At 37.3% G+C, this 18,171-nt stretch overlaps 1 pseudogene; it reads left to right on the top strand.

Annotated features, from left to right (window-relative positions):
* The first annotated feature begins 12,356 nt into the window (after positions 1–12,356).
* On the top strand, positions 12,357–13,836 carry LOC108832035 (uncharacterized; annotated as a pseudogene).
* Positions 13,837–18,171: the final 4,335 nt, after the last annotated feature.

Below are 18,171 nucleotides of genomic sequence, written 5' to 3'. Positions count from 1 at the left end.
TTAAATGCGAGTATATTTTTTTGTTTTATATCTTTTTAGAATTATAGTTTTTGTATTTATGTTTTTGTTCATATTTGTTTTTTCTTTGTATGATATTTCTTTTAAATGATTAATAAGATATTTTAATGAATACTATTAAAATAGTTGAACTATTAAAATAGTTGAACCATACATATATCATATATATTTTTCTGCTTTATAGTTTTTAGAAATTTTAACTTTTGTATTTGTATTTTTTAGTCATTTTTTTATTTGTTTAATATTTCTCTTAAATGATTAAGAAGATGTTTTAATTAATATTATTAAAATAGTTGGACCACACCTATATCCAGTGCTGGGTTTGCGGGTCGATCCGCCCCGACCCGCCCCGCCCCGCTGCGGATCGACTCATTTTCTCGATTCAAAAATTCGATTCGCTTGACCCGCATCTAAAAAATGTAAGACCCGCCCCGCCCCGCATAAATAAGCGGGTAACCCGCGGAACCCGCAGGTAATATAAAAAACAATAAAAATAATTATTTTATTATATTTTTTAAAAAACAATATACATAATATATTTTAATTAAAATTTTAAAAATATTCGTACTTTTTATTATTTTTTATAAACAAACATAACTTTTATTAAAAAACAATTATATTTTAAAAAGAATTTTTTTTTTTAATTTTGCGGGTTGGCGAGTACCCGCAGTTTAAATTCGGTCGACCCGCACCCGCCCAGCGTTAAAATCACTCGACCCGCACCCGCACCCGCGAACAATTTTTTTCCAAATCACTCGACCCGCACCCGCCCCGCGGCGGATCAAACAGGGCGGGGCCCGCGAATAATGAATCAGAAGATTTTGAGATTGATATAGGGACTGAATGATATATCTCACAATACCGTGGGCGGGGCCCGCGGATAATTATTCAGTTCACAATATCGTAAAAATAGGAACCTGAGATAAATTGGTTCATTCAGTCGCAAGATTTTGATGGTTTTTAGTGATTTAAAGAAACCCACTACTGGCACTAGGGCTGGACATAATATCCATACCCGAAGTCTTTACCCGAACCGACCCGAAAATAGGATACCCGATCCGGTCGGATCCTGCCTAAATATCCGAATGAGACCATTTTTCAAAAATCTGAAAAACCGAAACCGAACCCGACCCTTACCGAGAACCGAATGAGTATCCAAACATATCCAAATAAATAGCTATATATATAAAATATCATTTTAAATTATATTTAATAATAGTATTAATACCTAAAATTAATTTTTTAAATCAAACATATTAGGTATTTTATGTATTTATAGATAAAAATAGATGTTTTGGATAAAAATGCTCAAATAAAATTATATATGGTTATTTTTAGATTAAAATAACCAAATTCGAATTATACAAACTGTGTTTTTCGGGGTTTTAAGTTATTTTGGATAAATGTAAGTAGTTTGGATATAAAATAACTGAGTCGAATCGGATAGTTTGATTACTTCGGATATACCCGAATCCACCCGGATCCGGGAGGATCCGACTCGAACCCGACCCGTTTTTTTGTAATATCTGAATGGGACCATTTTCAAATCCGAAGAATCCGATACCCGAATGGATAGTATTCATATCCGAAAGAGTACCCGAATGCCCAGGCCTAACTGGCACTATTTTCATTCGATTACAAACTGACTTACAAAGAATTACAAATTCTGATAATTCCTATTTAGTTTTGCTCGATCCATATCTCTTAATAAGCTATGTTTCGATAACCGATAACCATCTTCTACCTTTGACGAGAACTACATGAAGAAGAGAGTGACAACGTTTTTTGGGATACCAAGATCTTCCCATATCTTCATAGGGGCTGTTTGTTTCACCATTTGTCATTTCCATTCAGATGATTCATTTATATGATCTATCTAGATGATCCATTCAGATTTTTGTACATGTTTGTTTGTTCATCCATATATTCACTACAAGAAAAACAGGGAAATTCTGATGACCACTCCGACGGAAAGCAAAGTCGTCGGACAATTCTGACCACATTCCGACGACAAATCGACGAAACCCAAAAACAGGGGTTCGTTGGTATTTCATCGGAAAAGTCCGAGAAAATTTCGACGAAAAGAGGTCGTCGGTATATTCCGACGACAATTCCGACAAAAGCCCGACAAAAATTATAACCGTTACGGTCGTTGGAATTCAGACGGAAAATACCGACGCCGTTCCGACGGAAGGTCTCGACCGTTGGCGAGAAAGAATATGCCCGTTTATAGCCGTTAGACATTTAAAAAAAACCGACGGAATTCCGAAGGATTTTTTAAAAGTTGTCGGAATTACGTCGGAATGGTGTCAGATTGCCGTAAGCATTTTCCTATAAATGCAACCTCTCCTCATTCATCTCAATCACTCATTCTCTCTTATCATAAGAAATTCGAAAAAATCATGTCTTCTGGAGATTATTTTCGTTCGTGGATGGATAGACCTCATTTGGATCCCAACACCAATTTGCTTACAGAAGAATACGTTCGAGGTATTGGAGAATTCATGAAGCTTATTCAACAGCACCCGGATGCAAATACTGGTATGGTAAGATGTCCCTTCTCTACTTGTAATAACAATAGAATTATAAAAGAATGGGAAGTTTGGAAACATTTGTATAGAAAAGGGTTTGCACGGAATTATAAAGTTTGATATCTTCATGGGGAAACTGGTTTTGAATATGGTAGTAGTAGCGAACCTCAACCTGTTAGCGAACAACCTCAGTCTTATGGTTGGTTAGAAGAACCGAGAATGGATGTAGATTATGGTGTAGGTACTGAGCAGATGGTATATGATCATTATAGAGGGGAAGAACCAAATCTCGAATCGGGGAGATTTTTTGACATGTTGGATGCAGGAAAACAACCTTTGTATAAAGATTGTAGAGATGGTCATTCACCTTTATCATCTGAAAGTAGATTGATGGGTATTAAGACAGATTATAATTTGGCTGAAGAATGCGTAGATGCGATAGCTGATTATGTTAAAGGTGTTCTGCCAGAGGATAATCTTGCACCGGGTTCATACTACGAGGTTCAGAAACTTGTTGCGGGTCTTCGATTACCGTACGAAGTGATAGATGTATGTATCGACAACTGCATGATCTATTGGGGAGCGGATAAGGATCGGGATAAATGCAAATTTTGTTGGAAACCTCGTTATCAGGAAACGAGGGGAAGAGTTCCGGTACCATTCAAAAGAATGTGGTATTTGCCTTTGACGGAAAGATTGAAGAGGTTGTATCAGTGTGAGCGCACGGCGAAGGCAATGAGATGGCTTGCAGAGCATTCTACAAATGGTGAGATTAGACAATTTTCAGATGCGAAGGCTTGGAAAATTTTCCAATCAACATATCCAGAATTTGCTGAACAGAGAAGAAATGTTTATCTGGGATTGTGCACTGATGGTTTCAGCCCATTTGGAAAGCATGGAAGACAATATTCTCTATGGCCGGTGATTGTGACACCATACAACTTGCCGCCAAATTTGTGCATGCGGCGAGAGTTTTTGTTCCTCTCCATTCTCGTCCCCGGGCCAGCTCATCCTAAGAGATCACTAGATGTGTTTCTTCAACCACTAATATATGAGTTACAACAACTATGGGCGGTTGGTGCTGAGACATACGATGTTTCGTGCAGAGAAAATTTTCATATGCGGGCAGTACTTATGTGAACAATAAGTGACTTTCCAGCATATGGTATGTTATCCAGATGGACAACACATGGCAGTCTTTCATGTCCCTATTGTCAAGATAGCACATATGCTTTCCAACTAAAGCACGGAAGGAAAACATGTTGGTTTGATTGTCACAGAAGATTTCTACCACCTGATCATCCATACCGTAGGATTAAGACTTTGTTTATGAAGAACAAGCAGGTGTTTGATGATCCACCTACGGAAGTTAGTGGGAAAGATTTGGCGACACAGTTTAGGGATTTTGGTGCACAAAGGACGCCAGACGTAGGTGGACATGAAAACATTCTAGTCGATGCTGTTGGAGAGCTACATAACTGGCACAAAAAGAGTATTTTCTGGGATCTGCCATATTGGGAGAGTCATCTATTGCGGCACAACTTAGATGTCATGCATATTGAGAAGAACTTTTTCGACAATCTGATGAACACAATCGTCAACACCCAAGGTAAAACGAAGGATAATCTGAAGTCAAGGTTGGATTTAGTCGATAGATGTGATCGTTCTGAATTTCACGTTGATGAGAACGGTACGTCACCTTTTCCCATTTATCGGCTGGATGGTGCTGGAAAAGAAGCGTTCTTTGATTGGATTACAGATAAAGTGAAATTTCCGGACGATTATGCATCAAATTTGGGTAATTGCATTGATAGAAGCGAAGGAAAGTTTACTGGCTTGAAGAGTCACGATTGTCATGTGATTATGCAGCGGCTCCTTCTGTTTGCTTTTTCTGCACTATTACCACATAATATTCATGAAGCAGTTGCAGAGATAAGTGTTTTCTTCCGCGATTTATGCACCAGAGTAGTGACTGAGGAGGGTATTAGTACTTTGAACGAAAACATACCCGTTAGTCTTTGCAACCTCGAGAAGATATTTCCTCCATCATTCTTTGATGTAATGGAACATCTTGCTATTCATCTCGCAAGAGAATTGGAGCTTGGTGGTCCTGTGCAGTACTGATGGATGTATATTTTTGAGCGTTATATGCATCATCTGAAGAAGAAGATCAAAAATTTAAGCAAGGTGGAAGGATCTATAATTGCACAGGTGATCAATGAAGAAACTTCAAACTTTGCTGAAAACTACTTTCCATCAGAAGTGCATACAAAAAACCGAAGACCTGCTCGGCATGATGACAGAGGAGAGAAAGCAACGTATCATGTTACTGTCCCAAGCATGTTCAGCAAAATAGGACGGCTAAGTGGAAAACCCACGAAGCAGAGGCTGACAGAGATTGAGCACGCTCATTTGCAAACATATTTGCTTACCAACTGTGAAGATGTTCTACAATATGAGAGGTAAAAATATTTCTTCATTTAAATTGTTATATTAATTTTCAATAAGTTTTATTTCATATGAATAATATATTTTTATATAGTGTTTATATGGCAGAGATGCGTATGACTTACAGACATGCCACAGAAGAGGAGCTTCAACAACTCAGACATAACGGATTTGCTGCATGGCTTCTTAATTATGTGAGTCATAACATATATGAAATAACTAACATTTTACTCATATATATTTAGTATAAAATAATAAACATTTCACTCATATATATATATATTATTTTATAGGTGACTGATGGTTTGGCCATAGGTTTTGTGTTCGATGATTGGATATGCGAGTTTGTGCGGGGACCAAACTATGTGGTCAAATCATATCCAAAATATTGTACACGAGGATATGCCTTTGCAAAAAAGGTCATTCTAGGACAACTTATGATGACGGTGTTTCGTCTTCTTCCGGTGACGATGTCTACTATGGCAACATACAAGAAATATTGGAAATCCAATATCCTGGTATGGTTGGACTGCGGTGTGTAGTATTCTATTGTGATTGGTATGACACCACCCCAGATCGAGGAGTGAAGACTGATGCGTTTCGTGTTACTTCGATTCATTCGCGGAGGAAACTTCAATATTATCCTTTCATTCTTGTTTCGCAAGCTGATCAGGTATGTCAATTTAATATTCAAAAATATAATTAACGGTTTATATATTATTATTAATACCTTGTAAAATTGATAGGTGTGCTACATCAGTTACTCTCGGGTTACGTACCGAGACGATCCATGGATCACGGTGATGCAAATCAACCCAAGAGGAGGAGTAAACGGACCTTCTGATAATGATCCATTACAACCAAACTCTACCAGCAACGTGAGTGCAGTTGAAGATTTGGCAGAGGTTGAACTCGTTGAGAATTTTACCGAGTTTGGACTTGATGCAGTTGTACACTCGGAGCCAGAAGCTGAGATTGGCGAGTTTGACGAAGATTCTACAGATTCTGAAGATTCTGATTAGGACTTATTTTTTATTAGTTGTATGATTAGTTTTTTTTTAATTAACAAAATCCGTCGGTATTCCACCGGAATATTCTGATGAAATTCCGACGAACCGTGGTTAATTCAGGGTTTAGATATTCGTCGGAATACTGTCAGAATATTCCGATGGAATTCCGACGGATTTTATAAAATCCGTCGGAATTCCATCGGAACACTCTGACGGAATTCCAACGACCTGAATATTTAAAATGTTTATATCATAATATATCTATATTTGGATACCGAAACTACTTTAATAACACATATTAGTTGTTTAATATAATATTACATATCAACCGTTCGAGTTTTACAAGTTATTTAAATATTTATATATGTATATCATTGTTTTCATAACATCTCATCTTAATACTCATATACTTTCATTCATATTAATATAAACTTACACTACAAAACACAATTGTGTGTAAAAATTGGATTTGAAAACTTTATTATAATTAATCTTTTTTAAATAGTCTATCTATTATCAAAGTTTTGGATTTGATCAGTAAGGAAACTTGTTTTTAAACCCTAAACCCCAAGTCGTCGGAATTCGGTCAGAATGTACCGATGGAATTCCGACGACCTGCCCCATTCCGACGAAACTCTGTTCGTCGGAATTCCGTCGGTTTATAAGTTTCCCGAAAATACAAACCGCGTGAAAATTTCGAGTGGACCGCGTGAAAATTTCATTAAACCGCGCATTTAATATTTTATTCATATTCCGACGACATACCGACGGACACGGGTCCGTCGGTTCCTTTTAAATAAAAATCGATCCCGGCGATTCTATCTCACCGGCGTCCCCACCTCCGTTTTATCTCCGTTTTATATCTCTTCTCCGGCGATTCTCACCGCGAATCCGGCGTGAATCCATCCCACCGGCGTCCCCACCTCCGTGAATCCATCCCACCATGTAAGTATCATCTCAATCTCTATCTTTTTCATTTCTTTAGAGTTTAGGATGTTAGATTTTAGGATTTGAGGTTTGATTGATTTGCATGTTCGAGATTGAATGGATAGTTTAGGATTTAGGGTGTTAGATTTTAGGATTTGTTGTTTTTTTTTTGGTTTATATATTGGATTTGTTGATTTTTTAAAAACGTTTTTCCTATTTTTTATATATCTAACAACTTTTTCTATATTTATAAAAGTTTATAAAAACGTTTTTATGCAGATAAAATATTTTTATGAAGATAAAAACTTTTTTTAATATTTTATATAGATAAAAACGATTTTTAATATTTTATATAGATAAAAACGATTTTTTAATTATTTTTATATAGATAAAAACTATTTTTAGTATTTTATATAGATTAAAACGATTTTTAATTATTTTATGTATATAAAAACTATTTTTAATATTTTATATAGATAAAAACTATTTTTAATTAATTTTATGTTGATAAAAACTATTTTTAATATTTTTATATAGATAAAAACGATTTTTAATTAATTTTATGTATTTATAAAACCATTTTTAATTTTTTTATAGATAAAAAAGAATTTTAATTTTTTATATATATGTTTTGACTAATATATTAATTTTATTTTCTAGGTTTCATGATTCGAGTGCTCGTCGGCGTGCCCTACCTCGTCGTTCCGCACCCCGTGGCCGAGCTAGTTCGATGAGCAGTTCCCGTGCATCGGGTTCGTCGTCTCACGAACAAAACTCGGTTCCTGTCGCTCCGGCTCCTGCTCTGGCTCCCGCTCCAGCTCCTGCAGCCGCTCCACATGACCCGAGGGTCATGCCAGTTGAAATATTGGTTCAACAACCAGGTCGAGAGCATCTCCCGGTTCTCGAACGCTACCCACGAATGGGACACTCGACTTGGTTAGTATTTTTATTTCATTTGTACAATTATTTTTTTTCCTTTTAATCTAACATTTTTTTTAAAGGTTCAACAAGTCGACCAGTGGGATTAGCGGGAGCATCACCCAGATGATGTATTCGATGCTCCAGACGGGATATGACAAGTGGACTTCGATCCCAGCCGAGGAACGCGAGTTGTGGGTTCGTCAGTTCGCGGTAACTATTAAGAATTTACTTGGGAGTCCGGCCTGACGGAAACAGTCCGTCAGGCATTCAGCGGCAAAGCCCAGACCGTCTACACGAAGCTGATTTACGAGTGGAAGCAAGTATGGCTGGATGAGAGGAAGCCCCGGTTACTTAGCGGGACGGTGTGGACCCAATTGATCCAGCACTGGGAAAAGGAAGAGACTATAGAGAAGTCTCTACAGAACTCCGCCAACCGGAAGAGCGATCGTTGCGGGAAAGGTATTTACATGCACTACCTCGGCGCTTGCAGTATGTCCTCTAAGGAGATCAACTTGTAAGTTTTTTTTTTTTTGTCTTTCTAGTTACTTAAATAATTTTTTATATGCATTGCCTAACACAATTTTTTTTTAGATTCAAGAAAACGATGGTAATCCCGTCGATCATCTAGTCGTCATTAAGGAGGCGTACACCAACAAAGGGACGGGTGAAATTCTGGACCCGGTGATCAGAGAGGTCATTGAGATGGTGGAATCTCAAAAAGAAGCTTTTCTAGCTTCTCAGCAGCCTCTTTCTGACGATGATTCTACGGTTGCTTCGAACAACATGTCCCGACTGCAAATCAACGAGCTGGTTGAAAAGGTAATTTTTGTTTTCATTCTTATATTTGTTTTTAATACTTTATTTATTAATATCTTATTTTTTTCTATTACTATATTTCACTAACTTAAATTTTTTCTAGGTGGTCCCTAAAAAAAGGGTCGTTTGGTAGGGTTGGCCCGTCGTGCTTCTTCAAGTCCGACTTCTTCATCTCAAGTCCCGTACGCCGATCCTTTGATTCTAGAGCAGCTACAAAACAAGGATCAACGGATTGGAGCATTGGAGGAGCAGAATGCTACAATCCTTGCTGAGTTGGCGGATCAGAAGAAGGCCAACCTCGAGATAATGCAGAAGTTGGATCGTTTGTTCCCGGATGAGTAGTTTTTTTTGTTTTTTAATTTAAAACTTTCTAAATGTTTTTTTTCAGTTTGTATTAAAACTTATTTTCTATAATATTATTATTAGTTTCTTAATTTCAGTTTCTGTTTAAATTAATTTTAATAATTTAAAACATTTAAAAAATAATAAAAATTAAATTAATTAATAAAAATATATAAATAAGAAATTCCGACGAAAGATATCCGTCGGTATATTCCGACGAAACACTCCGTCGGTATATTCCGACGAATCACTCCGTCGGTATATTCCAACGAAAATGGTCGTCGGAATATTCCGACGGAATAGTTCGTCGGAATATACCGACAACTTATTTCGTCGGAATATTCCGATGCTTTGGACTTCGTCGGAATCATGAGTTTCCGATGAAAATGGTGATCGGAAGGCGCCGACAGATTTCCGAGGGAATCAGTGATCGGAATGGCGTCGGAACTTCGTCAGAATCGAGTTCATCGCTATCCGTCAGAAAATCGTCGGACGGTCTGATGGATTTCAGACGAATTTTTTTTCTTCGGACCAACTGAAACCGACGACCACTTTCGTCGGAATGTCGTCGGAATAGGGCTATTCCGACGACATTCCGACGGTTTTGTCCGTCGGTATGCGTCTGTTTTCTTGTAGTGATTTCACCTAGATGAATCATCTAAATCAATCATATGTTTGTTTCTTTATTTCCATTTTCATTCAAATGAGTTTAGTAAACAAATTACCAAAATACCCTTGTGTTAGTTTAATCATATGGTTGATATTATTTTTAACTATATTAGATTTAATTATTTAGTTTAATATATTTACATTAGAATTATTTCAAAAATTAACAAGTTTTTTGTGGTTTAGGCGGGAAAACAAGATTTTTTCGGTTTTAGCGGACAAACACATTTTTTGGTTTTGGTGTGAAAATACAATTTTTTGATTTTGGCGGGAAATACGTTTTTGCGGTAACGATGTTTTTCAGTTTGGCGGGAAAACAAGATTTTTCGGTTTTGATGGAAAAATAAGATTTTGCGGTTTTGGCAGGAAAATGCATTTTTGTGGTTTTGGCGGGAAAACGTAGTTTTGCGGTTTTCGCGGGAAAACAAGACTTTTCAGTTTTGGCAGGAAAACGCGTTTTTGCGGGAAAACAAGATTTTTGGTTTTGGCGGGAAAACACGTTTTTGCGGTTTTGACTGGAAAAAGAGGTTTTTTCGTTTTTGGCGGGAAAACGCTTTTTTTTTGCTGTTTTGGCGGGAAAACAAGATTTTCGGTTTTGGCAAGAAAACGTGATTTTCAGTTTTGGCAGAAAAACGAGATTTTGTGGTTTTGGCGGGAAAACGCGTTTTTGCGGTTTTGGCGGAAAAACGAGATTTTTTCGGTTTTGGCGGGAAAACACATTTTTGCGGGTTTGGCGGGAAGACACATTTTCGATTTTGGCGAAAAAATGAAATTCGGTTTTGGCGGGAAATGTGTTTTTTTGCTGTTTTGGCGGGAAAACGCGTTTTTGCGGTTCTCGCCGGAAAATGAAAATTTTTCGATTTTGGTGGAAAACGCGTTTTGTGATTTTGGCGGCAAAACGTGTTTTTGCGGGAAAACGAGATTTTTTTGGTTTAGGCGGGAAAACGCGTTTTTCCGATTTTCGCTGGAAAATAAGATTTTTTTGATTTTTGGCGGGAAACACGTTTTTGTGGTTTTGGCGGGAGAACACGTTTTTGCGGAAAAATGAAATTTTTTGGTTTTGCGGAAAAATGCGTTTTTGCCATTTTAGCGGGAAACACGTTTTTGCGAGAAAACGAGATTTTCAGTTTTGGCGGGAAAACGAAATTTTTCGGTTTTGGCGGAAAAAATGTTTTTGTGCTTTTGTCAATTTTTACGTGAGACAAAATGATATTATGTTTAGGTTTATAATTTGTGAATTACATAAGGGGTATAATAGACATTATACCATTTTGAATGAATCATCTCCATTCAAATGATCCAATTTGGATCATTTGAATGGACTTTAAAATTAAGGATTTCTCGTCAAAAACGTAAAAACACATTTTCCCGCCAAAACCGCAAAAGTGCAGTTTCCCGCCAAAACCGCAAAAATGCGTTTTCCCGCCAAAATCGTAAAAACGCGTTTTCTTACCAAAACCGCAAAAACGCGATTTCCCGTCAAAACCGTAAAAACATGTTTTCCCGCCAAAGTCGCAAAAGTAGAGTTTCCCGCCAGAACCGCACAAACGCGGTTTCCCGCCAGAACCGCAAAAACGCGTTTCCGCCAAAACCGCAAAAACATATTTTCCCGCCAAAACCGCAAAAACACGGTTTCCCGCCAAAACTGCAAAAACACGGTTTTCCGCCAAAACCGCAAAAAACGTGATTTCCCGCCAAAACCGCAAAACGCGGTTTTCCGCCAAAACCGCAAAAGCGTGGTTTTCCGTAAAAACGTGATTTCCGCCCAAAACAACAAGAATGTGGTTTTCCGCCAAAACAACAAAAATGCGATTTCTCATCAAAACCGCAAAACCGCAAACCACAGCTTTCCGCCAAAATGCTAAATTTAAAATAATTATGTTTTAAATATAATAGATTAAATAATTAAAATTAATATAGTTGAAATTAATATCAAATATAGGGTTAAATCAAAACAAGGATATTTTGGTAATTTATTTAGATAATTCATCTAAATGAATCATTTGAATGGACAAACAAACGTAAGATCCATTTAACTGATTCATTTAGATGAATCACTTGGATGAACAAACAAACATCCAATAAAATCTGAATGGATCATATGAATGTACCATACAAATAGATCATTTGAATGGAGATAAACAGATGGTGAAACGAACAGCCCCTTAGTGTCTAAACAAACAAAACTCTCATCTTCATCCAAATGGCTCATCCAGATGGAGAAACAAACAGACCCATAGTAGATAGTTCTCTAAAAAATCGTCTAAGCTTGTAATCGTAGCGATCAATGAAGCACTAGACGAAAGAGGAGAGAATAGTTTAGAGACGCAAACCGAAGAAGAGAATGCCAAGAACCCGACTTTACAACCTAGCCTCCATCGTCAAAAGCCGCACAAACAGGAGGATCGACAGACGCTCCCGCTGAAAACGAACCTGCCCAATAACTGTAGAAGGTTCGTCGTATCATTTTTTACCAAACCAGTGTTGGCTAAAGTCGTGTATAGATGAAAATAGTAGCAGCATTAAGCAGTCAAATTTTTTGTAAACGATGTAGGGCCAATAAATGAATGACCCATTAAGATATCAATTTAATTTTGTTTCTCCAAATGGCAACAATAGACCAAAACCTTATTCCAATAAGCTTCACATCTTCCTCTGCATTTGGTGGAGTAATAGGATGACGCTCTTCACTTCTTCAACTGTGCGATTCTCACATTTGGGCCCCATGCCGTCAACTACTCCGCCACTCCCTTGTATGCCTTCCTTCTCGAACCTTAATCTTAGATTGTATCTACATCCTCTAAACTAGTTGGTTACCTCGTGATCTAGAATCTTCCTCTACTAGTTGATGAGAATTCCCAAATTTCTGGATATGTGAATCCGCAGATCTGAATATGACACTCTTGGAACCTCCGTGAAGGCTGCTCTTGTCTACCTTGCCACAGCTTTGGATAAGGTTAGTCAACATTTGCTTGATTTGTTTCTGAAAACTCTTGACAATGTCTTGTAGCTAAGCTCGTTGCTTGCCTTTTTCATCGCAGCTTATTTGTTTGGCAACTTTTCTGCAAGTATCTGAGACTCAAGTATTCGATCCATACCATGTATCTTCTTTAAGCTAAAGATCACTCTATAACCCACACTTGTTTTTATGAGTCTGTCTTTTTGACTCATTAGTATTAGATGGATACTGTTGACTTTCTTTATTTCTGCTTAGCTTGTTTTGGTATGTTATGATGGATCCGATCTCAGGAAGCAATGAAAGCAATGATTGGTTTCATCGATGTTGCTGGTCTGTATTTTGCTCTGGCTCAGCTAACTCACAGGAACATCTCCCAGAACCATAAGTTTCAAGCTGTTGGCCTTGGTAAGTGGATCGCTGCTGCTAGCTACACAAATATTGTTATATTCCGAAAATGTGTTGCAAGTCAATGATATAATAGTAGAATTGCTTTCGGGGTCAAAGAAAAACTTCCCTCAGAGTTTGTTAGCATCACATAATATTTTAATCAAAGCGATGTGTTCTTTTTTTCTTCCAGGATAGGCATTTGCAGATGCTGTTTTGCACAGGTTGGCACCTCTTTGGGTTGGTGCTCGAGGACTGGAGTTCACTTGTGATTATGTTTTACACGGGATTGAAGCCAATGCAAACCTGGTATGTACCAATCTTCACTTCTAGAAAAGATCCATCATACACACCTTTTGTAAATGTTTTGTGTCAAAATTCAGGTGTTCACGATATCTTTAGCTGCGCTAGGTTCGTTGATGTGGCTACGCAAGAACAAACCAAAGACCATGATCCCCATCTTATACACGTGTGCACTGATCATCGCCACAATGCCTTCAATCACAAGATATCTAAAGGGAGTCATGGGATGGCATTTCCCAAAATTGTTGGGTTTGAGATGTTAACTTCTCTGGTGATGGCTTTCATCAGTTGTCAGCTCTTCATCCTCTGTCAGAGACCGTCCTTGTGATTCCACTCCGGTCGAAAGACCAAACAAATTTGGACTGTTCTTAGCTAGAGAGCTTTTGTTTATGGGCAACTCTTGGGACGTACTTGCCTTGTTTATGGGAAACTTGATCTTAAATTTGTAGAAGAATATTAAACACTTAAAAAAAAGAACATTGATTTTGGTCAGTAGCGGACCCACGAAGGAAGTAGGAAAATTATGTTAAATTGCATTTGTAAGGATGGATGTTACAGAAATTTTCGCTAGTTAAGTCAAAATTATCTAAAGTCGATGATGTTGAAGTGGGTAGAAGATTAGTTATGAAGTAACCGAAGCATATATTGTCAGTCCCTTTACACATTAAGAACAGAAGCCGTATTATGTCGATTGGTTATTTTCGGATTCCGTAACATTTCGCTTCACACCCGAATTCATTTTTGTTACTTTTGAGGGCTATAAATTTAATTTTTTTGTTTGTTTTAGTTTGAGCCTAAACCAACTTTAATTAGTCAGAACATCAGTTAATGTTTACTTGTTTCAAATTAATTGAACAATCGCCCTCTTTATTTTTGGCTGGTAAAATAATTTTAAAATCTATAAGTCATACTAGGATTGGTTTTGCTTCTATCCAGAAATGAACATTTTCGATAACATTATATATGGACCATGTAGACATAAATCTTTTCAAACCAACTTCGCTTAGTCAGGACATCAGTTAATTTTCACTTGTTTCAAATTAATTGAACAATATGAATCTCCTTTATTTTGGCTGGTAAAGTAATTTTAAATCTATAAGTCATAATAGGATTGGTTTTGCTTCTACTCAGATATGAATATTTTCGGTAATAGTTTGGACCGTGCAGACATACATCTTTTTAAACTATTGTCCCCCCTCCTCTCTCTTCTACTCCAGCTTTGTAGTTGTTCACTGCTCCGTCCTCACAAACATCCATGGATGAGTGGCATAGTCGGTCAGGCCACCCGTCTTCATACGTTCTTAATAAAATAGTCAAAATCTTTTTCCTTTCTTCCTCAAATGATACCTCACTGAACTCTTTAGGTACCGACTGCTTAATTTATAAAAGCCCAAGACTTCCATTTCACCAACCAACCTTGTCTTCACTCGCCCTCTATAATATATTTTCACCGATGTATGGTCTTCTCCAATCATTCCATGTAACAGCTAAAAATACTATCATGTTCTTCTTGATCACATCAGTCGCTATATTTGGCTTTACCTTCGCAAGACAAAATCCCAATTCATAGATATGTTCAAACCCTTGAATGACTTATTGAAAACCACTTCAATCCAAATATTGGTACACTATACCCCAACAATGTCGGTGAATTCATAGCTCTTACGTCGCTGCTATCCAAATCAGGCATATCACATCTCATCTCCTCACCTCATACTCCTGAGCACAATGGAATATCAAAGAGGAAGCACCGTCACATTGTCGAGAAAAAACTGTTGTTGCTTGCACATGCTGGAATGTTGATCAGGTCTTATAGGATGTATACGTTTACAAAGGACACATACCTCATTAATCGTTTGCCAACACCAGTCTTACAAATGGAAACAATACAACAAGCTCTTCAGCAGTCATCCCGACTACCATAAGCTTGTATCGTCGGGCTGTCTTTTGTTTTTATGGCTGCGACCATACAACATCAAGCTTGAAAACTGGTCAATTTTGTGTGTCTTCTTAGGGTACTCCTCTAGGTAGAGCCATATCTATTCATACAATCAAGTACCATTTAAACATATGTCTCTATAAATGTCAACTTTGATGAGAAAGATATGTTTTCACCCTCAACTGAGTCTGACCCCACACCTTCTTCAGAAGCAGTTGATATCCTCACGTTCTGAGCACCACTCTTTTCACAGCCTGCAGCCCCTTCATAGGAATTCAAGGCTCAGACCACCACTAGAAATTTTTGTCATCAAAACAAAGTATGACCACAGCCTTTGTCTCTGTTGAAATTACAAAGAAACTTCCTAATCAGACCCACAAAAACCAGGAAACACAGCTTCAACCCTTAAACAAAAACCAACAAAGCAGTCCAACAAATCAGCTATCTCAAACCAACAACAACCCAGAATAACCACCTCCTCTCAACATATTCCCATAAAACCTCAACCTGTAAACGTATGTCCAATGCAAACTCGCCGCAATAAATAAATAAATTTCCAAACCAAACACCAAATACAATCTTTTTGCAGCCACTCCACACACATAACACCTGAACTTTGACCATGAACCAAGCAATGAAAGATCCAAAATGTGTGGTGATATGTAATGAGAAGTGGATGTGTTAGCAACTAATGTATCTAGTTCCAAGACCACCAAAAAAGAAGATCGTTAATATAAATTTCTACCTAATGGTTCTTATCTCTGGTGTATGGAAAGACTTGAAGGTTACAATCAACTAGGGAGCTACTACATTGAAACGTTTAGTCCAATGATAAAATCGACAACCATACACCTAATGCTGGACATTACTGTCTCAAACTCTTGGTCCATCTAGCAGCTTGATGTGAACAATGTCTTCTTTTAAGGCATGTTAACTGAATATGTTTACATGGAGAAACCTTTTGGCTTCATTGATACCGATCACCGAAATCATGTTTTTTATCTCAACAAGGCCATTTATAGTCTCAAACAGGCTTCAAGTGCCTGGTACAATGAGATAAAGACTTTCTACTCACTCTTGGGTTTCACAACTCTCACTCCAATACTTCCCTCTTCATGATGAAAACCGACAATGATCTCTTATACTTACTTGATATGCTCAAATTATATAGCTTTGCAAATTCAGAGGTGCAATGCTATGCTAAGGGGTCCAATCCACAAAGACTCTAGATCACTCAATATACTTTAGTTTCCGATAAACAAGTAGAATGTAAGAAAGTTAATAATAGAATTAAAAATTATCGTAAATTATTAGAGAAATGTGCTAGACTTAAGAAAATTTGCAGGTAAATCAGAGTTGCAGACCAGATAGCTTGTTAAAAGGTTTATGAATAACAATTCTTGAACTCAAATTTCAGGTCAGGTACGTTCTAGAGAACTTTGGTGATTTTGGAGCTTTTTGAGGTGCAAAACTGCACAAATGCGTCATGAGTTTAGCCATGAAAGGTGACCTTTTCACCGTTATATTGAGGCCATATTTTGATACAAGATATAGTTTTGAGAGATTTCCAATGCCACCAGTTTGAGGTCAGTCAGCATCATATAGTAGAAGTAATACCCGTTTTAATGCAGAGTCGTATTTCTGCCTCGCGAGATGAAACTGTCGAGGAGATGAAGAAAAGTTGATCGAGGGTTCACCCTTGGTGTCGATCAATGGTGATCCCAGAACGCGGGCCGAGTATATTTCAAGACCGACTAAAGCCTAGAAGCCACCACAAGTTACTAGAATACCCTTGGCCAACTTTATACCATATTTTGTGTTTTCTAAGCCATTGTTGACGGTTATGTTTTCCACGCTTTCTATTATTCTTTATTCTTGTTTTAGGGTTGGAGAGAAGATCAATTCTCCTTCAGAAGTTGATTGGAACTCCATTGATTTTATCACTGATTTCTTATTCTATTATCTATTCCGACTATGATTTGTGTTATTGCTTTCATATCTGAGTAATTCATCTTATTAGGTTTAGGGATTTCATGAGTTTAATGTAAAACTGATAATCAATTAGGATTGCTAGGTTATCTATAGATCTCTATACCAGGGTGGCTTGTAATACTAGGATATAGAGTATTTAGAAAAGCACGACAGTGTAACTGATTATTTAAACATAGAATCATAGGGCAATTTAAAGGTACGCAAGTGCAATTGATTAACGGAACCCGAACTCTTCTGAATTAAATATATAGGCACATACGACAGTTGGTCTAGGAATAGAGTTGAACATAATCGATTATGCCGTTAATACTTGTCGGAAGAAGCATCGATCGACGCTCTGGCCATAGCAACGATCGACGCTCGCTCCTTGTTCGCATGCAACAACTGGAACGTAGGACTTAGACATATGATTAATAATTGCATGCGAAAGCTGGATTACTTACTTATTGAAATCGAGTTCTAGAACTAAATCTAAAAAACCTTAGCATCTTTGATTTTAGTTTTGGATCTCTTGATTGATAGATCTCTAAGTCTAGCTTTTATCTCTTATATCTCACAAACAATCAACCAAAACATGTCTTTTTCAATTTACTTCTTACTTTGTTTACTGCTTTAATATTGTTTGCCTATCTTAATCTTAATATCTAAAGTCTATTGTGTGCCCATGCTCCCCGTAGATTCGGTACTCAAGTACTACATCGCCCTCTTATTTGAGAGAGTAGCTTGAAGGTTAATTTGAGCATATCAAATTTGGCGCCGTTGCTGGGGAGCATTGGATTCACCATTAGACTTGATTTGTAGGTTTAGTTTGGTTTTATTTTCTGTTTTAAGTTACTTAAAAAAAAATCTTGTTTTTTTCAGGTACATGCCCATCAGTACTAGAAGCAGCAAAGAAAATTTACTTTTCTTCTCAGA

Source organism: Raphanus sativus, chromosome 8 (genome assembly GCF_000801105.2).
Source record: "Raphanus sativus cultivar WK10039 chromosome 8, ASM80110v3, whole genome shotgun sequence".
NCBI classification, from domain to species: Eukaryota; Viridiplantae; Streptophyta; class Magnoliopsida; order Brassicales; family Brassicaceae; genus Raphanus; species Raphanus sativus.
The sequence above is the reverse complement of the archived record's forward strand: the minus strand, read 5'-3'. Positions and strand labels throughout refer to the sequence as shown.